Source organism: Nilaparvata lugens, chromosome 3, assembly GCF_014356525.2.
Source record: "Nilaparvata lugens isolate BPH chromosome 3, ASM1435652v1, whole genome shotgun sequence".
NCBI lineage: Eukaryota > Metazoa > Arthropoda > Insecta > Hemiptera > Delphacidae > Nilaparvata > Nilaparvata lugens.
Window position 1 is genome coordinate 67469198 of NC_052506.1, and position 22860 is coordinate 67492057.

The 22860-nt window shown below is 34.7% G+C and overlaps 1 protein-coding gene across 2 annotated transcripts in view; it reads right to left on the reverse strand.

Moving 5' to 3' along the window:
• LOC120348828 (cysteine-rich motor neuron 1 protein-like) overlaps positions 1 to 22860 on the reverse strand; it is a 403315-nt gene that overhangs the window by 90251 nt on the left and 290204 nt on the right. The gene's annotated exons all lie outside the window — the stretch shown is intronic.

Here is a 22860-nt window from a genome sequence, read left to right on the forward strand (position 1 = left end):
ATAAGGTTGTGAGAACAACCCTAGACATTATGGTAACAATTTATAATAGGGGAATCGCTTGGCTTGCGAGAGGTTAAATTGATCTAACTCTATAACTCATGAGAAAGGAACTATATTTTAAAATAATAAACAAAACAGTTATATTTTGGAGAACTAAGTAATCGATTTAATCAAATTGTAACTCAAAATGAAACTGGAAACTTAAATAAAAATAATATTGAGAAAACTTTTTAAACAAACAATAGAATAATTACAGGATTTGCCTTCAATAAAAAGATCAATAATATATAATAATAAAATTTATAATATTAGCTCACTGAACTCACTGAATCAGGAAAATGGTGTCTCGGAAAAGAAGGGTAGAGCCGGGGCCCGATTATCTGCAGTAGATAGCTCTAGGTCCCGTCCTCGTAACCGACTGACTAGAGCCTCTCATTTTTTCCATAATTTTACTTGTCATGAATTTTCACCGTCGTCAGCAATTTATCTATTCATTGTGAAAATTCATGACAAATAATAAAAATTATGTAGTTCTATTACACCCTACATCATCATGTCCTATTACTTTCCAACAATTGATGAAACAAGAATGTGCTAATCACGAGATTGTAGAACATTAAATTATCTTTTCATTCCATGTATAATTCGACTATTGCTCACCTTCAAACTAGTTTCAACAACGATGTAAATTCGAAAATTGTGTTCCAAACATTCCCTCCATATTTCATTGTCAATTGATCTATTGTTGCTGAACAGAAAATTTTACTCTCTTAACACTAAAACTGCTGCATCAGTCGTAGGGAAATGCGTAAAATAGTGAAAATATACATGAAATTAAAGATAATTTGATTCTTCATCAGCTCATAATCAGCACGGATTTTTATCAGCAATCGTTCAAAAATTATAAGGCTGAAAAGATGAAAAAATTGGAGATAGAAGTATTTTCTCAAAAAATGTCTCACTTTCAAGAGCGGATATCTCAGAAACTAATAGAGATATGAAAAAAATTTAAAGGACAAAACTTGTTGGTAATTGTGTAAGCTTCAATTTTGCACATAATACAAATGTTCATAAGATGCATAGTTTCCGAGATATATACGAAAAATAAAAAAATTGTACTTTCAAACCACCCCCACCCCTTTAGCACAGGGAGTAGGGGTGAGGACTTTTGATATGTTAATCCTCTTACTATCCTTAAATGAGCTGTGAAGTTGAAAATTGTGTTCCAAACTTTTCCCTCTATAATCTTTCGTTGACTGGACTAGTAGTTGGATACTACGCATATTTTGAAATACAGTATCAACTTTATCCTACAAGCGATCTTTTCAATGAATTCAAAGTACTAACTGTTCGACAGCTGTGCATAAAAAATTTGATAATACAGAAAGAATAGAAATAAATTTCTTCTTCGTGAAAGAAACTTGAATTTAAATTTACGTCCTATTAGAGAAACATTCCATCAAGACAGGATGGATTTAAATGTATGTAGAAGACAATTCACTTACTTATCACAGAGGATAATAAATCTTGTTCCTACTCATTTTGTTGCCAATACAAGCCGGAGCAAAAAGCTAAATTGCGAGATTGAGGAATGGATAATATCAAATAAAACTGAAGAAAAAATCTTCTAAGCACCAACTGTTTCTTGTTTTTATGTTTTGTTTTTTTTTTTTTTTATCATTAGAATAATAATTATTGTGTGTCACTAACTTTTATCTAATTCAATCTACAAAATTATATTTGTGTGTAAATTCCACTAATCTCTGTTCTTATTTTGGTTCAATTTCTTAGTTTATATTGAATAAATATATTACTGCAACTTAGGTCTACGCACAGGTTTTACCTTGTAGGCTACTCCTTAAACATAGATGGACATAAAAAAATATACTGCAGTTTTGGGATCATTTTATATATTTAATGGTATTTTTCTTGTATTATTTTTAGATGTTATAATATTATATTATTATAATTGTGTATGTTCTTTGAGAAATAAATTTGAATTTGAATATGTTTAAACATACATAAATGGACTTCTCTTCAAAGGAAGGTTTTCTATAAAATTGAAAATCGAATTAAAACAATATTAATACCCACAAATTCAATATATAATAAGTGGTTTGTGAATCAGTACAAAATAGTCGTCACAAATAACGTAAGTTACAAAATCATTCCTATTTCTCAACTATATTTCTTGCCCTTGGAACCACAGAAGATACATGTCTACACTATAGAATTGCACTTTTAATGAAACTATTGATTTCAAATATTCAGTACACCATTCTGCAATATACCTGATTCCCCGAGCCCGGAACCAACACAGAGATGTCTGCTCTTCTTCCTTTATCCAAGTACGAATCTTTGAGGATTCCAGAATGCTTAAATAATTGAAATCCACTACTCTACTCACAACATCAATGTCAAAGCATGAAATGCTTTCTAGAAGATGAAATTTCACTGTATGAAGCAAAGTAGTTCCTGTTTAGAGTACAACTTCTACTACTTTACCAGTACAATCAACGAATTGAATATTGCTATAGAGAGATTCACTTCAGACTGTTACAGTTCTTTATGATGTTCATGATATCAATGCTTCCCATTCAATTAATGCTGTCAGTTATTAGTAAAACTCACTACAGATATGAGGAGGCACAGACGGCTTAAGCAAGATCCATTCCACTCGCAGGAATCACACAATCCATTCGATGAGGAAAGGGCAAGGATGAAAGGCAGGAAGGTCAATATCCCCGGGGGATTGGAGTAATCCCAAGCCACCACAATCCACTGCGCCGTTCGCCACTGCACTTGTGCAAATCTGCATACAGATCCCGAATTTCAAAAAAGACGTTTTCCTGTTCTTTTATGAGCCGACCGCTGGGATTGCGACGTCATATAGTGGCTCTTTGATTACCCGCAGTCAAGACCTTTTTGCGCGCTTTTTCCTTTTTTATACTCTGCAATTTACTTGCGCGGATTCTCATAGCACTTTCAACGCTGGAATCTTGTTATACACTGGCTCCTCTCCCCTGAACTGCCAGCAAGGAATTTCCATAGAGATCGAGTACAATAACCGATACACCATTTCGGCACAATAGCCACCAGACACAACAAACTTTTATCTCTTTGCATCGACATGTTCAGATGGACCAAAAGGATATTTTATTCGTTCAAGTTCACAATAACAGTAGAATAAAATTGGTGGTAAGAAAGAGAATATATTATATGGCTGGAGTATTAATCCGACAAGATGAACTGACCTTGCTGATGACCGTATGGTCCGGTAGCAAAATAATTAATTAAATCTATCTATCTACTCTTATGCATACTATTATAGGGAAAAGATATCATTACATTATTCGTCTGAGTAGGCTACGAGTTTAATTATTATAAACTTCCGATATGAAGAAATGAGTTTTTGAAAAATTTTTATCTACAGATATTTGAGATTTTTAAATAACATTCATGTCAACTGGAAGCCAGTTGAAGGGCGGACTCCACTAGATTCCATCTATGGGTTTGGAAATCACTTCCCGGTCGATTGAAACCAATCTCAAGCTGTAGAATGTGAATCAACTCATATTTAATAATGATCATCATAATCCTTTCCATTACCCCTCTACAAACTTATGTTTGCATCACCCTCAGCAAAAGAAAACTTACAATTATTATACAATAATGAACTGAAAATAGTCAATGCTGTCATTTGGAACAGATACAAAATTGAAATGAAAACATCTGCCAAGAGCTAAACAAGTTCTTATTTTGAGCACACATGAAAATGACAGAAGCATCCAGCATATACATTATTTGTGAGTTATATTATTCATAATAATTGCTCATTCCATTCAATTATTCTGTATTGAAACTGTAATATAAACGACCACATTCACCTCAAAATTTCTAATTAATTTGTTATCCAATATGAATCAATACGGAAAATGTGTTCAAAACTATTCAATTTCAACCTGTTCATTGGCTAATTATAATATACAAATGAAATGGTTTCGATAAGTGAGATTTTTGTAATCCTCTATTAAGTTGATTAGAGAATTGATTAAAGAGCTAGTGTGAGAGTCACAATACAGAACTTTTTTTCCAACATTATAGACATTCTAACAATAGCCTACTTGCCGTTTTCCGACTGTCATCACCATTCAATATATCCGCCATGTTCTTGATACAGAAAAATGCAATTTTTTTACTCCGTTACAGTGATGTTACATTACAAACACATTCCCGAACGCGCACACGCAACATGCTCCCGATTCAACAAAGTGTCACATCTATAAAATACGTTAGCAAATTTTACGCTAGGCGAAACGTTGTTTGGCAAGTTGAAATGTTATTTTAAGCTATCTCACCCCGTTCAACAAATTCTTGGAATCGTGTAATCCAGTTCAAAAACAAACAACAGGGACAAGTGCGAGTGAAGTTGGAGTGTAAGTGTGTGGGAGTGAGCAAGAGTGAATGCGAGATGCTAAGCTGGCTAACAAAGAGTGACAAAGGAAGCAAGCAGCCAAAAGAACGTGTTTCAAAGAAACATTGAAACATGTTTTGACAAACGCGCTCCGTGTGCCAACTGGGAAATGCCAATTCACTTACCGAATAACTTTCCAATGCCGGGCCAACGAAAAACGTTAACAGACCTATGATTTAGACGACAAGTTATGATAAAAACAATACCAGACACACCCAGCATGTCAACAAACCATCCACCCAAAAACTTGCAACTTGAATGAAGATTTATGGGACACAGCTCTTACAGCATACATATCCTTATTATAGTTCAGCTTTGATGTCACGCTGGAACGAGACACTGTCATAAAACAGAGTTGACATATTTATGTTGGAAAGTTTCTCAGGTGTACGCCGGTTTGGATAATTGCATGAATAACAGGTGGTCCTAATGTTTGTGCTGACTTCATTATTTCGGAATTGTAACTGTTGATACAATGTAGAACAGTATAAACACGAAACAGAGCAGAGTTCGACAATATTTCATCCTAAAAATTTAATCTACAGAGAGCAGATCTGATTGTTTAATCTGTATCAGTCATTTAGTGAACAGTACTGAGATTTGTTAAAAATAATATTCTTGACAATGGACTGGTGAACCAATTAACATTTACTGCACTGAACACAGGAGTAAAAAGGAATCAAAAGCCCACCAACTTTGATGTTGAAAAACGTAATTTGATTTATGACTCATCTTTCGTTTCCTTATAAATTATCTAGTTCTCGACTGCACATTTGATATTGATTTACTATTTGGAACCCTCATTTTCATGTACACCCGGATGAGAAGGAAACAAGAGCTTTCACAGTTTAAACTTCTCCATCGTGCAGTGTTCAAATAACTTATTAAAAGTAGTTCAGGAAATTACATAGATATTCCAATATTACATTGATAGATGATACAATTTAAATAAATTAATTCTTCAAACCTGCATAACATAGTAGATGGGCTGAGGGTAAAAAAAACTCATTCTACGTGGAAAGTATGTAGTCTATGTCAGTCTATGTTGTTTTGATAATCGTCCAACAAGAATAGTACTGATTTTTGTATAATTGTAAATTGTTGAAGAATATGAGAAATTGACATCAATTACATGTAATGAAGTTCAAGTTTTTGAATGTAATCTGATTTCAATATTTATTCAACTCATTTTTAAAGTATATATTATTGTGAAATATTAAGAAGTTTAATTTTCTTCAAGTTGGTATTCACAAACGGACGATCACACATTGTTTCATTTAATCTCTCAATTTTGAAAACGCAGCTCCAGTAAGGCTATTTGAACAACAACAATTAATTAATTGACAAAATATGCAGGAGACTTGTAACAAAATAACACTAATCGTCCAGATTTGCGGGCAGAAAGAGGCACATCACTTAGAAAGAAATCAACAATAATGAAGGCTTGTTGCCGCTGAGAGTCTTGCTGAAAACACAGTTGGGGAGTGGTAAAGGATTCGCTCAGGGTCAAACAAGTCAGTAAGATGCATAATGTACAAGTAGAAGGCGTAACTGAAGGAAAAGGCCCATGCAAAAGAGGGGGTGGGAAGTGAGAGAGAGTGAAGAGGGGTTCAATGCAGTCCACTAAGCCGTGTAAAGACATCGTTTCTAGGGGATGAAAAAACTTCACCCTACCCCCCCCTTCTTGGCCCAAGGGAGTCAGTGACCAACATAGGCTGAACCCTTCACAGTGGTCTGGTGGCCCTGGGGTAGAGGGGGTCGTCCATTAGCCCCATAACCCAGGGCGGTGTACTGACCCAGGCCCGGTTTTTCTTCTTCAACCGTCCATGACATGCTCTCTTGCCATCCCCCTCCCACCATGACAACCCAATTCACTGCGAATACACATGGCTCCTCAACCTTGAACACTCATACCATTACAGACCACTTTGCAGAATGTTTTCGATGAGACAATGACCTCCAGTCTGTGTCAATGCGACAAATATCTCAATTGGGTACTACTTCGGTGCAAACGATTCGGGCTTGGACGAGAAGTGAAAAACAATATTATTCTACTTTCTACTTACCTAACTTCCTACTTACCTAACTTTCAGGAGAAGTTGATTGGTTTCTTGACTTAAAGCCAACTATGCCAACTAATTAATAAGAAAATATGAGGATGAAGGATAGTAAGATGAATGAATAAAAATGAAGAAGTGATACTATAGAAATATATGTCCAACATGATTATCTTAGAAATTACCTAACTCCAGATACCCCAGTTCATTTGGAGTTCCACCTTCCTGTTTCCAGAAGAAATTTCCAGTTCAATGGTCTTCTTGAATCAATAAAGAAATAGATGAAAGAGTGAATTTACTATAATGGTTTCTGTACGCAGTAATAAGTACATGGTTGATTATTAAGGATGCGTTAATTACGATGAAATAGAAGGTCTACTGATAATGTTTGATAAATGAAAGATTCCCTGACAAAAGTTTGCCCTTGATGGGAATAAATCGAAATAGAGAACTATGAAAAAAGTCTAGCTATTGTTTCAATAGATTCATCAGAAATGATCTGTAATATTAAAAAAAGCATTCTTTACTTTTCAAACCCATTCCTCAAAAGTAATAATAGGGTATCTCTTCAAGTAAACTTAGCAGGTGACACAGATAAGATGTCTGAGACAAAATAGAGACCTGAGACTGAGACAAAATAGATTAAAGATTCATAAGAAAAACACGCCGTTATTATCTAATGAACAGAGAGGAGGCTACACAGCTCCAGTTAATTCGCTCAAAGTGGAAGCAGAGGGAGGAGGACCCGATAAAAATGGTTGGACGATGAGGTGAGCGAAGTTTCTTGATTATTCATAAGAAAGAAACAGAGACCGCTCAATTTCTCCCAAGATCCTGCGAAACGAGAACTATTCAGACAAGGAGAGAGCAGATACTGAGTAAGAAGGCGCTTCGAGATCTTGAGAGAAAACCTGAGTGATGCTAACCGTATTATTGATATAAAACTCGGGAAATTTAATAAAGGTCTACTCTCATTTCCCATTAAAACTTCAAAGCAGGAATGAACACATTTTGCAACCAAACTTTTGATTACCGACGAAAATGATGTCATTTGAAAAGTCCATCACTGGTACTTCATTACACAACTTCGGGAATAACTCCATGCCTTGAACAACTGCTAAGAGACTGAAATGTCTCGAACACTCCGAATCCAAGTGGAGCCAAATGAAATATGCAGATAATTAGGTCATTTACATGATTTATCCCACTGAAAGGGAACGAAAAGCGAATTATGAGATAGTTCCTTACAATTGGAGATGATTTAAAATTTGATATTTCTGCCAGTACACGAGAGAATTAATTTCAGACAGAGCATTGAAACTAGCATTGAAGAATTGCACTTTATGACTTTGCCAATTATTTGTTATTTCATACCAGTTCATGTTATTCAACAGATTCAGGCAGGTGCCCATGTCGAAAATATCTACTATTCTCGTGAATCCCGTAAATAATAGAACGAATTGAAGAATAATTCCGCAATTATTGAATTTCTTTTAAAGAATGCATTGTGAGTTTCACCGATTGTGAGTTTTATCGAATAGTCCTTCCAATCTGTAATATTTTTGTAATTCATGCTATCCGATCTCTTCCAATTTCAATTTGGATTATTTTTTCTCATTACTTTTATTACGTAAGACTCCTATACAAAAAAGTGATCAACTTCTTACTGCTAAAATGGATGAAGAAGAGATACAATACTTGAAATCGATTGAAATGTTCCATGAGATAATTGAAAATACTGATAGCCTATCCAATCATTAAACAATAGCAATATCATTGCTTTTGTGAATAATGAAAATGAGTTGTGAAAAATGAATAAAATCAGACTATAATAGATATATAATGAAGAGAAGCTATAAGATGAGAAATAATGAGGTGGTGTAGCCAATCATATATAATAAAAAATGGACGATACATCAAGACAGTTGAGAGATCATGATACTACTAGTATATACTCAAATACTACTTATTGAATAAAATGGATTTCGTGTTTGCGTCGTGCGTGCTATAATACAATTTTCAACTCATATTCTATTTCAGTTAGCACGTAAGATAAATGGAAACCCAAAGCCCGCAAGGAAAATGTGAGGACTGAACTGAAGATAGATATCAGTTGATGGATGGTACTGAGGCAACAAAAACCCTGAAGGTGTTGCAATTAAGGATATAATAGACGGAGCTGCTCAAGTGAACTACCAAACCCAATTCTATTTTCCCGGTTACAAAAGAAATGTATTTCTATTTGGCTCACGTTCTGGCATACAGCGAGTGGCATGGCATCATTTTCGCGAAAAACGTTCAACATTTATCACTGGACAATGGAGATGGCACTTACTCCCTCTCGTGAAATTCGATACAGCAAGCTTATCTTACCCTTTTTCATGGAACCCTCGTTGATAATGTGAGCCACTCATTCAGCTTAAGTTCACACTACTTGTACAATGCACATTTCCTACTAGCTATTCACATGATATTCTCACGTTTATTAGTGTTTCAGTCACATGTATTGTGTTCATTCCAAGTCATAAACATTATCATAGATTCACAAATTGCAGTTGAATTCAAAGGTAATAAGATGATATATTACACATAAAAACATGCAACTTGAGCAAACATAGATTACACAAAGATGATGTGCATTCATTAATGGATATTGTGCATTTGCTGATTAGAAGCTGATTATCTTAATGAAACTCTGATCTATTGTTGGTATTAATAGAAATGCACAATTGCTGGCACGATTGAAATATACATTAATTTTCATTCAAAGCGAGCATTGGAAAACTACTTGGTGGAGAACAGCCAACACAGACATCCCGACAACTTTTCCAATCAAAACATTCAGTAACAAAACAACAAAATTACAGAACAACACAATCTAGTTCATCACAGAAAGTAGAGTTTTCAATCTCTTAATTTCAAGTTCAGTTTTCAATCTTTCCATTCCAAGTTCAGTTTTCCATCACCAGCAGCTCATAAACCAATTAATGACAAGAATTTTCAATGTCTTTTCAAGTTATACTTTCCATCACTAGACAACTACATTAATCTAGTTCCTCTTTATTTCAGTTTTGATTATAAAGTGCCGTTTACCATCATCAGCTCAAGGCTGACTATTTCATCATAGGAATAACACTTCTCCGCCTATTCATTTCAAGTTTAGTTTTACAACTCCAGTTAACAGTTGTTCAACTCACACATAGCAGTGTCAACTCCATCCTCCATCGACATCTCTTGTCGTCAAGACTTGGTGTCAAATTCAATCAGCTTCCAGACGAACGGATATACTGACATCGAATGACGATAATTAATAATATCAGTTAGTAAGTAAGGAGAGGGTTGTGAGGTGGCGGGAGGTGGTAGTGCAAATTAAAATCCAGCTTCGTAATCCAGGAAACAAAGCTGCAAGGGTTCGTGTGCCTGCTGCTCCTCTGCGTTGCTTCATAATAGAATTTAACAACGCAGCTTAATCGGGTTGAGTATTGGGAGGAGTGATGCTGCTCAGGAAGTTGGTGAGAGAGAAACAGAAGATTAGAGAGAAGGAATAGAGAGGGGGAGTTAGAAAAGGTGTGAGACATCAAACTCTGAAGCAACTAAAACAAACTAGTCAAGACGCTACTCTGTCTAAGCTTTAGTACAGGTGACGACGTAGGCTGAGAACGAGGGATGGAGAATTAGGTGTGTCTTCAGGGTTTAACTGGATGGGATTTTCCCTGACTAGTTCAGAAATTAACAACAACAACACAGGTCCAAGAAGGGAGACATGGCCAACTCCTGATTGACAATCAGAGCCGGTTAGAGACGCAAGTTGCAGGCAAGTCTATTGGTATCTGATTGAACTGAGCACAGTAGCTAAGTTTGGGTGCGAGTTTAGTAGGCCTTCTCTACGGCAATAAATGTATTCTAATCACAACATAATTTATTATTAATATCAGAATAAGCAAATATCCAAACGTTTTCAGAGACAATAGAAATTTCGGAACTTGGTATAACTAATCACTGGCTACTATATATCACTGGATGAATGTGATTTGGAGTGAACTGATTATTGCTTCTACTAGTCAATAGACATTATCAACTTTGTTGCTCAATATGAGAATCACCAGAAAAAGTGAAGATTCTGTAGCAAGAGCAAACTAGATTCTATCTCCCTTTCAATGAAGGTTTCATAGGAATGAGATGGCATCCATTTTGTCTTTAAGAGCCTTATACAAATCAATTAAAAATATAAAATATAATAAAAATATATAAAAAAATAGATACATTTTTTTGGACTCGAAATAGTGTGTGAATTAAGTTATGATTTACATAACCTTTAGACTGTGTATTTCAAATTAAGGTTTAGAGCAGTTTTGGGCGAATACCTGTTGTTTTTACCTTAATTGTATTTGTATATGAATAAATAAATAAATAAAATAATTACAAAGCATTCAGTTACTGTTCACCTCAAACAGTCCATAAAAAAGCCAATACCAGAGGAGTATTGTACACGTAAATATATTTTGGCATTGTTGACAAGTACTGAGCGAGTTGGCCTTCAGGTCACGTGAGCCAAGTGCTGTGACGTCACAGAGCGCCGCCGACACAGAATAAAGCGAGCAGCAAAATGTTTTTGGCTGAGCAACAGCAGCAAGACCGAGACTGAGTAGTGCAGCAGTTGCAGGGTGGTTCAGGGGAAGGGGGGTTAAGGTGATGGAGGAGGGGGCAAGTAAGGGTATTTGGACCACCAGACATTTTATTAGTTGGTTGTTCAGAATTCGAGAGAGGCGACCTCAGTCGATCCCCCCCCTCCCCGGCATAAGATTTATCTGAAATTGCCGTGACACGGGTTTCAATTATTTTATTATTTCCGAGCCTTGATCCCCCTTCCACCCCACACTACAATACAGCCCGCACACGCCTTACACACTTTACCCCCTCCCACTACTCCCTCCTCTTCTTATACTAAAGCTACCAGTTCACATACAGAGCAAACGACAGCGAAATGGTGTGCAATGAAAGTGTGAGCAATAGAGTAAGCTTTATGCAGAGAAGGGACGGAAGAGAATAAGGAAGATTAGGCCTACCCTTAGTGAGTGAGACAGGGTGAATAGGAGTTTGGAGAGAAGGAAAGTGAGTGAGGTATACAAGAGAATATAAGGGAAGACTGAGAAGAATGGAGGTAGGGGCTGATTGAGTAGAAGCAATACGAGAAAGTAGATATTTCATAGAAAATTGATAAAAAATCACAGAGAAAACATTTTCTCAAAAATACATGGTGAAGAGGCATCAAATTGTCTTTTTTTCATTAGGGCTACTTTTGAATATGAATAAAAATCTGAGTACCTTTTTTAAAATTATTAGCCGAAACATGACGTGACTAAATAATTTAAAAAGGGTACTCAGATTTAGATTTTTATTTATGTGTTTCTTGAATAGTTCCAAATTTTCTTGAATAACTTAATATTATTCGTTAAAAGTGGTAATTGAGTGGAATATTTCTAATTAATTTATCAATTTAAGCCATTTTAATTCAAAGTTTATAGTTTTAGTGTTTATTTTGAACCAAAATTTTATAAAAATTGTATACGTGAAATTCTAACCTTATCTTGGACTTTGTCACCTATAAATTTGGGAGAAAAAAAGCACAAGGACTACCTTATTATTTTATCTTTCAATGTTATTACATTAGTGTAATTTGCATTGTAAATAAATAAATAAATATTTATATGGTGGAAGGGAATCAAAAAAAAACATCTTCTGTTCAAGTTGAAGTTGGGAATTATTATTGCAGGTCCTCTTGAGGATAGACTCACATTATAACAATGCAGGGTTGTAGGCTTAATTCATGACTCAAGGCGGATTGAAAAAAAGTTGAACATCAATAAATACACTGGAATTGATTAAAACTTCCCAATACGACGGTAAATTTCGAATTATTTACTATTTTAATAGTATATAAATCGTAATTCTTCTTAATTTGTAGTGGACATTCAATTCATTGACATTACATTTGATAAAATTCAATTTCTGTATAATTTAACAATTTTTAAGCTAAATAGAAAAATTTTTACTATTCACAGAAATCAGCAAGAAATGAATTTTGAATAATTTTTTATCAATGTTTTCTGATTCCCATTATCTAAATTGAAGTGTCAGAAAAAGTTTGAAAACATTGTTTATGATGGTATTCACTGTTATTATTGCATAGTCATTCGCTTCCACTCAAGATCATAAAAAATGTATCTACTTAAACATCCAAAATAATATACAAAAATCTTTCGGTCACCACTTCTGACACCTTATACGCTGGAAGTCAAATTGTAATACATCAGAAACTCGCCCACATTCGCCCACATTTGTGTCATATTTTTGACAGGTTTCCTACTTTTGTACACTACTTCGTATCTCACCTAATCTCGAATAAATTTACAAAAAACTCGTCTTGCAATACTTCTATCCTATGTCTGGTTCAATAAAAAATTTCCAAATATGATTCTTATAACGACTTCTGGTCAGAGGATGAATCATACGAAAAATAAAGAACCCTACTCCATTCCTTGAATTTCTTATTATTTGAACAAAACGTTTCATAAATCAATCCTGTAATACATTTTCAAATGTGTTAAGATCGGATACAATAGTTTTTTTAGTTGGTTCAATGATATTTGATCCCAATTTCCACCAATGAGAATCGCCATGGGTGATGAGTATGCCTTGCATAATAGACAACACTACGATAATAATGAAAAACTATTATATAAATTAGAGATAGCACTTGGTGAGAACTTTATAACAGCAGTTATGTTCGATAGTTGAACAGTCATAAAACCAGTAACCAATTATCGGGGATGACAGTTATTGGAAATAGTTCACATACACTTGATGGAATATGTGTGTAAGATGTTAACCATTATGACAGTGGTATTGCAGTGAAATAATAAATTTACGAAATTTCTGTTGAGGCCAAAGTGAAAGGAAAACAGTGACTCAAAATAATCCACGTGGGTGTGGAAAGGCACGACTCAAATAAGTACGTAAGAAACATTACCTACATAAAAGTGCATACACTATATTGAAATTTACTTGAAAGTGGCAGTATTTTTTATGAGAAACAACAATGCTTACTAAACAACTAATTCTGACAGTTTGTAGTGAATCTCACAACAGCTTACAAAAACTTAGACTTGCAAACTGAAAGTCTGGATGGGAATCCTGTGCTGAAACCGCCTTGTAGTGATCTACTTTATAGATCAGTTCATTTTTACTATGGCACTAACTCCTCACTAATGTGAATTTATGAATGAGAGGTCTCAGGGAACTTGGATCGACTTCGCTGCCTTCTGCCAATCACCGCTCCCACACATTCTTGTCTATCCTACCTTGAGATTCACTTAAAATTGTCAGGAAACCTTCTAAATAACACAAACGCTTACCATTCAATGAATGATGACAGTTTAGAGTAAATCTCATTATAGCTTATTGTCCAAAGGATATGAGACTCATCATTTATTAATAATCCGTTGTGAACTTTGAATTTGTGACCGCATGTGGTGGAGCATACAAAAACTTTCGAGTTCATTCATGTTCACTAGTGATCTATAGTAAATAATTATCAAGTTTTAAAATTGCAGTGTGAGAGATATGAAATATTTGGTTGTGAGATAAGGATATGATAATCAGCTACATTGATTATATGCGTTATTGAATAACTGGACCGGTATCACTCCTAACCAATTCAATGATACATGAAATTGGGAATGATGAATACCGGAAAATCAGGATTAATATTATTTAAATGTGGGAATTTGGAAAACCGAGACAACCAGATAGATGAATAGCACTTCGATAGAATTTGATAGTGTTAAACATCAGAATCGAACTGCAGTACGTACAAGAACATTTATTTAAACAATTTCCAGGAATATTCTACAATTTCTAGTATAACGGATTATCTGGCAACAAATTCTCAATGATAAAATCATTGATTAGTACTGGAGTACTGGAGCTAGATCCAAATGGATATATTAATAGATAAATAAATGGGAGAGAGGATTCAGATTCAGATTCCTTTATTCATGTGTTTAACAAAAGGAAAGAGATATGGTGAGGAAGAGGAAAGAGATAGGAAAAAAGGAGAGGGAGAGAAAAGTAAGAAAAACAATTTTGAGAAGAGGAAAATAGAAGAGACAAAGAAGAATTAGATTTCATCTCCAACAGCCCCAGCAAAGTAGAGAATTTAGAGAATTTCGCTACCCTAACTCAGACCGCACCCTAAACAAAATACTCCGGCGGCATTTTATTTTTGCAGCAGGCCGAAAACAAGCGACTCTGGCAGATTAGCCGGCGCAGCACGATTCTCTTTGAGAAACAAAACGCAGTTCCATTGAATTTTTTAATTATGTCTGTGATTTCACAGCTCGCTACCTTTTCGCTGTTATCTTTCGCAATTTCCTCTTTCCAATTGGAAATGCGCTTTCCGACCAAATCAAAGCCGTTTCATTTTCCTTTAGCAAATCAGTAATTAAAAATAAGAGTTGCGAAACCGCACCCCGTTCACCTGACAGCTTCCAAATTAGAACTAAATCAGCTACTTTTTCAATTCTGCTGATGACGTATTCTCAGTTTATAATCATTTTCATAATTCGAAGAATATAGAGAGTTCAAGTCATTTGCACCATTCCAGAGAATAAATGAAAGATGAAATGAATTGAAATATTGTAATTAATTAAACTGACATTTGATGGATATAAAGTTTCTAGAGTTTTCATCAACTTTCAGAGTTTAATAGGAGAGGAGTATTAATTTTGTTACTTTTTAATTCTCTGAGGATGATTCCCTCATGAGTCGTGGTATTGTTTATGAGTGATGTGATGACATGATGAAGAGAGATGTAGAAGGGAGATATAGCTACATTTTTGAGTACCTCATTCGAAGTACAATTTTTGTGTTTGTTAATTACAGTAGTTGCGTACTTTGTCTTTAGTTACGTAGTATGGAATTCAGTGGGAGAGAGCCCTTCCATTCATATCCATTCCATGTGAAAAGCGAACAATACCACCACCAATCACCTAAGTCAATTAGATGTCATCAATGTCTTTGACTGAGACATGAATGAAAACTAAATTGAACTGAAAATACTTGAAATGAGTAGGGAGATACAAAACATAGTTTAGATGGATACAAACGTAGTGTAGTGAGATCATATTATGATCTCAGGGTAAAACATTTCCTTTTTCAATTATCATATCACAGTTTATTACAGCCCTTCCCTCGTACTAAAGAATTAAACAGAGAACTTCTAATAACCTTACACTACCAGTGAGTATAGAATGCAACATTCAAAACTCACTGGATACTAAAAAGACATATTTTTATTTTACAACAAAAATACGCTATATCAACTCTATTCTGCTGTTATGAATCACCGAACAGCAAACAGCAAACTTGAAAGCCTGAAACAGTCAAAACATCAGCAGAGTTTTTATGCAAAAGAGCAGATTGCAGTGGTATAGGGAGATAAACGATCGTATATTGATGCCTCTATCAAAGCTCGCTACAAAGCATTGTAAGCTTTGTTGGGATGGAATTTGCTAGGCTTCATATGGTAAAAGTACTTCAACTGATAATAATATCATGATCTCTACTGGATATATTTGACAGAAATTTAAGCGAGAATGTTGAATTCAGAAAATGTGAATTGGAGATAAGACAGGGACTGATGAAAAGTGATTTGAGTATGGAGAGGCAAAAGCTAACAAAACGGGGAGAAAAGATGGGAGAAGTAGAGTATAATATGAATGTGAGGAATAGAAAAGAAGCTGGAATGAGTGGGGAACGGGAATGACAGAAGAAGAAAAATCCTAATTTTTTGTTGGGAATGAGATAGGAGCAATAGATTTCTGAACAATCCTGGACCATGTTGAAGGAGGGAGCTTATTATCCTTATAATCCTGTAAATAAGAGACAACTAGCAATTTGTACGTCATTCTGCCACAGATTTGGAATTTCAGTGCACCTGAGGGCATGAAGGGAAAGTGAAATTGGAATTACAATATTTTTTAAAACTGTCACCTGAATAAACAATCACCCTTTTTTCACGATTCAAGAACTTATTAACCGAATCAGTTGCTGTTTTATACTCGTTCTTTCACGAGGGGGTACAAACGGTCTGGACGAGCGAAGTAAGCCTGACGACAGGGTTCTAAAATTACTGAAGAAGGTAGAGATTTATAAACGCAAAAGTGGCAGTAATAGTATAGTCGGTCATGAACTAGAGATGGAAGACGCTTGAAGCAGGAAAGTAGAGAGAGACTTCATTGTGGTTGTTCTAATTTCTGCCTTGTTCTGTCTTGTTTCGTTTTAATGTTGTTTTCAACAGGGAACCAGGAGAGGTAAGGGGATATGTTGAGTAAAACAAGCACTGCCATATTATACAGCGTGGTGAGCGTGAGGAGCCCAAGTACAATGCAATGCAGTAAACAGACCTCTCACTCGCTCTCACAAGTGCGTAGGGTTGATCCTCTTATATCTCACAAGCATTATATCTAATTGTTGTTACTTTGCCGCTGTGTGTTGACTTTGTCTGAATTCAAAACACGCTTCTCTACCTCCTCATTCTCTTCTACCACCTCCTTCACCAGTTCCTTCTCCTCTACATCTACCTCCTCCTCACACTCATCCCTATACTGCAGTATCATTTTCAGAATTATTAGTGAGGCGAGTGACTGAGATAGCTCCACTATGCTAATATTGAATTAGTCGTTTTGTTATCATTACTAGAAAACAACTGCACGCGTCAGATTGAGTTTAGAAAACAACTGCCAGCGATCACATTGGTCAGTAATTAGTATAACAGTTTACAAATAACTTGTCAAAGGTCAGGTCCACATGTTCAGTATATTCATGTATTATCTGTTCATTGTCATAGTGTTTCACTCGAGTGGAAGGGAACAAGCTTGATGTTTAATTATTCCTGATTAAACGCAGAACGTTGAATTTTGATTTAATGTCGATTTCATATAATATAGTAGACTACATATGGTGAAGCACAGATAAAAGATGTGTAACGGAATGCGTAACTCAAGTGGGTGTAACTCAGGTGTAACTCATATGAAGCTCTGTGGGTCTCAATAGAAATAGAACGGAATATTATATTGTAGAAGCTACGATCTATCCCTTTTACAACATTAATTTTAAATTTCAATGTACTGTATCATTATTGTGTATCATCATTGATATGCTTGATCATGCTTTTATAGATATGTATATCATTGATGATGTTGGGAGTTTTTACTATGATAAGATTCCTTTCTAATGTTGAAGATGCAGTGAAGAATCCCATCAAGATTTCATTAATATTCAATCAAGTAGAAATTGAATCCACAATCAAACTAACTAACGTTTATATTACCATTGATAAAACTCTTATTTTCAGCAGTAACTGCAACATGAGGACCTGCTCCATGATATATTATTATTCTTATTCAGATTTATGAGCGATAATCTTTGAATGTTTGTTATTGCAGACTATTATCATAATTTGACAAACACTTACATTACAAAAATCAATTGCTACAAGCATGAAAATTCTTGTTCAAATTGATGGTCAAGTGTAGCCGCCACTTTATTTCGCAGACGGCCACTATCAAACTGAATTTAAGCAATTCTATTGGTCAGTTATTCTTTTGGAATGTCTTCTCATTCATATGAATCATTTGGAATGACCCGACACGAGCAAGAAATTGAGATATGAGAACGCCATGAACAATATTGGATGACATTCAAGGATACAGTAGCCTACTTGAGGAATGGAAATACTAAGGATATAAATATTCTTGTATTGGGATAGAAGGATATTTATATAATATTAACCATAAATATACTCGTATCAACGTTCATTATAAATATATTTTCATAAAAATTTCCAGTAAAATTAATAATTTTTTTCCATTTATCAGATGTTGAAACAATAGGAAAATCGTTGATCTATCAACTCAAATTGCAATAGAAGCTTCCATAATCACCAAAAATGCCAGCAACTAATTATTTCTTCTGAATTACACCCGAATTTAGCTAGCAAGATTGAAAACTATGAACGTTGTGATTAGCGATGCACGATTTCTAACCAGATCTAACTACAGTTGAAAGAGCGCCAGACTTTGGGTTGTGTTTGTGAATCACAAGTGCATAAAATCGAACAAAGCTGGGGGATGATTTGGCGGATTAGCCTATCTTGTGACCTCTGATAAGCCAAATACCCGCATCTTTGCCCTATCCCCCTCTTACACTTTCCAACTTCTCTTTTAGCCCTCCCCCTTTTCTGTCTTCGTTCTGGACGCTTTTGTTGATTTTTCGCTTCCACCAAAAACCATAACAAATTCCCCTTGATCTTTGTACATTTTTTCTAGTTTGCCTTATTTCTCTCAAGGCTTGAATTATAAAAAGTCTAGCCACCATCCACCATGATGTTGTGGAGCAGAGTGCTCCCTCAAGTGAAACTTCGCTGATGCCGTTAGCTCATTTTTTCATAGGCGGCCTTCAGTTATATGGGTATGAGTGAGGGAACTTTGAAGGAAGCCATGCTTTATTTTCATATTTCATTCCAAATTCCAGCATACCCCAATTGAACATAACTATTCACTTATACACGAACATAGAAGTTGTTGGAAAATTTTACGAAGTTGTTGAATGGCATTATCTATCAATTTTCATTTCATTGAATGACTATTGAACATCAATTAAATGACTATTCAATTGAACATCAAGACAGCTGTTGTAAATTAATAATGAAATATTTGAATTTTTGTATCAACCTTATAATAAAATTAAGGACTAGTTATTCGAAAAATAGGAAAGCAAGATAAGAATTTACTAGACTTTCAAAAGTATGACTGGAATGAATGTTATCAAATGTGTTCGTTATTAGAAATATGGAAAATTTATGTTTCTTGTATACTAAGTGAATTGCCTGCTAAAAAAGGAACTATTAACATTATGAAAAAATGTAGTATAATGCTGTGCAAAAATGATGGTAGAATAATACTCAATCATGAATTCTTATATTCAATAGGTAGTTCATTCCAGTTATTCTTATTATCCGAATAAGTTGTGTTTGGACAGTAAATGTCAATATAAAAGGAGTAACAGTGTTAACTGAAGTATTGACAGCCTATCATTTCAGAATAGTGAACCCAGAACAACAAACATGACATGAAATGTAACTTAATGGAAAAGGAACTTGAAATCTAAAACTCAAGCCATAAACTTCAGCGTGCTTGTTAACCTAGATTGTGTATTTAATAAACAGAAAATCTGCTTTCCAATTCGAACCCAAACTTGAAAATTGTTGAATATTTCTTTCAAAGAAATGGATAGAATTTATCTTCTGGTGGAATTTCCATATTTCAAACTTTATAAAGTTGAAAGATTAAGGATTTTTTATTCAGTTGGTAATGTGGCAAAGCAGCAATACATTCAAAAGATAATTCTCATAATTTTCAGGGCTTGAAAAATTTCAACTATAAACATTACAAAGAGATTAGAGATGAATCTAAGTTATCGAAGCTGAAAAGAAAGTTATAAGGATATTTTGAGGGCACCGATACAATCGCACCACAGACAACTACAAGTCAATATTTGCTGACCGTTTATTATTAATTTGAGAAGACTAAATCCTCAGTCTTCCCCCGCGAGCAAGCCATCCAAGTACTCACTTCAGCTAAGCCTCCAAAGTTAAATATTGATTCAGAAACTGGTGTTGACACTAAAATCCTTTAATAATGGCAGAATTACAAAGTGTGTACTGTTATGCTCCTCTATTCCTCGAGCTCATCTTGGAGGACTTTTATCGACCTCATTTTCGCAGCGCGCTACACATCATCTTGTCACTGGTCTCAGATGATTGCGTCGCCAACACTTGTTCTTTCAAAGCAACATATTATGATTGATAGGATATACTGTAGATTGGAATGCCAGAGGATGGATTTCCGCAACCATTTCATCTCAACACAAATAACTTGAGAGGTTCGTTTTTGTTGGCATTTGAAAATCTATCACGGCTACATAATAGCTCTGTCAACTACATATAGTTCTGCTATATATGCCATCCAAAATTTTGGATAGCTCATTTTCTGCTATATAAAAGAGAAAATAGGCTTAAATTTGCTTTATAGCAGATCTCCAGTGTCACTTTTTTAACTTGTAGCAGAGCTATATAGCTGTGCTACATGTAGCTCTGCTACATGATGTAACCCTATCTTAAAGAGAAGTTGGTTGAAGTAATTTAAAAACTCAATGAGTTTCGTTAGTATTTATTGTACGTTGCTTTCGATAAGTTTTGATTTCCTGTACATTAAGACTATCACTTTGTTATTCTTCAAGCGTTTTCTTTTCAAAACGTTGGTCATTGTTCAGTGTTATGAACGCAAAAGTGATAAAGCAATAATAGTCTTTGTGAATGGCCACCACTTACCAAACAGATTTTCAAACCCATTTGGTTGGCTTCCAAATTGGTTGGAATCTCTGAGTTGAATGAAACCATCGTTGCATACCTCCAACATAACAAAAGAAGAATTTTATCAATACCCAGATTCCAATCATTTTTTCGATTTTAAGATCAAACTTAACTTCAATTTTAATAAATATCATAGAATGGATCATTCTTTCAAATTAGCAGTACAAACTAATTCATCTACAGGTAAGTCTTGAAATGTGTAGCCTATGTAATGGGCTTCCTGGGGGGTTACCTCTTGTAATGGTCTCCACGTTGTTTGAGGTTCACCTCCGCCCGGGAGTAGGAAGGCCAATACAAAGAAAGAGTGGAATGAGTCCGGAGTAATCGGTCTGGGAGGTAGTTATTCTCTCCTTTCAACTCGATTACACCGTCTTCATAGAACTCAAAAAATATATAAAGATAATATCCAATCACAAATGATGGAATGTGGTGTAACGTGGCGTTTGCGAATATATCAATAAGCTCAACACTTCCGGCTGACTCCCACAGCCAAGAATATAGTTCAGGGAGACCTTTGCTCGTCTTATAACTATACCTTGTGAGTTTGCCAAACACGGGATAAAATGAATTGCTATAAGTTGATACAAAATGATGAAATGAAATTACTCACTCGATGTCTTCGGATGAAAATTGACTGGACCTCGGATATGGATCGCTCACGTTCTAAGTTCGGTGACGTTTTAGTTTTTTATATTTCACTTCACTCCGTAATTAATCAAAAAATATATAAGAGACGGTATTTGGTGCTGATTCACAATTATATGAGACATTTACTTTAACATTTAAAACAGTTAAACGGGGAACATTCAACCATGGTTGTCTACCGCTAGATGATCATCTCGGAAGTGGTTATTTTTCAAGATACTTAAGTTCATACACCCTTGAATAATTAAATCTGGGCTTCTGATAGTTTGAAATAATTCAAAATGGATTTCGTCACGATGACGTTTGCAAATAAAGAAACTAGTTCCCAGATGTAGTGATTCAAAATCAGCAATTTACATAAATTTGAAACCGGGATATTTTTTAATAAAAACAAAAGTCGAACCTCTTATCACTAGAACATACCATATGAAGCTAGCTTCTCCCTTATCAGACATCACATTCACGTGGTGATTACAAGAATCACTGACCTACGATAACATTGGCACAAGCCATGTGATATAGTGATGTGAAGTGCGAGAAAATAAAAAATAATTACAATAAATAAATTTTAATTCTACGAAAGAAAATAAAGCAATAGTAAGGGAGGCTAATTTTGATAATAACGGTACAAAGATAAGCGCTTGACAGGTGATTGTCTGCTTATAACAACAATTCAACTACTATATACCGGTGAGTAAACACTACTTTAATTTATTTATTTTATTGCATGTTGTCTTTCAATATTTTCTTATTCAACATCTTCAAGATATTTTATAAATTCAAATATGAAAAAATAAAAAAACATTCTTCTCGTCTTATTGACAGGTAAATAATTTATGAGGCTGTGCTCCTTTGACATTTTTTTTTTAAACATGTTGACTAAATGAGGTTAGTTTTCCAATAATATTCCTATTCACAACAACAATTTTATATGGAAAAGATTGCACAATAAATTCATTATTATATATAAATGACATACAAGAAAAGTTACATAGTGAAACATTATAAACATAAGGTGAGATAATAGCAGTAGTTATATTAGCTAGGTCTTGTATTGGTTTCCAAAGCTTCTCATGATAGAAATATTTCTATTTTCTATAATTTGATTTCCTAAAATTTATTTGTCAATTCTAGTTCCTTAAAAAGAAGGATATCGTGACACCTAATACAGAAGACGATATGAATAATTA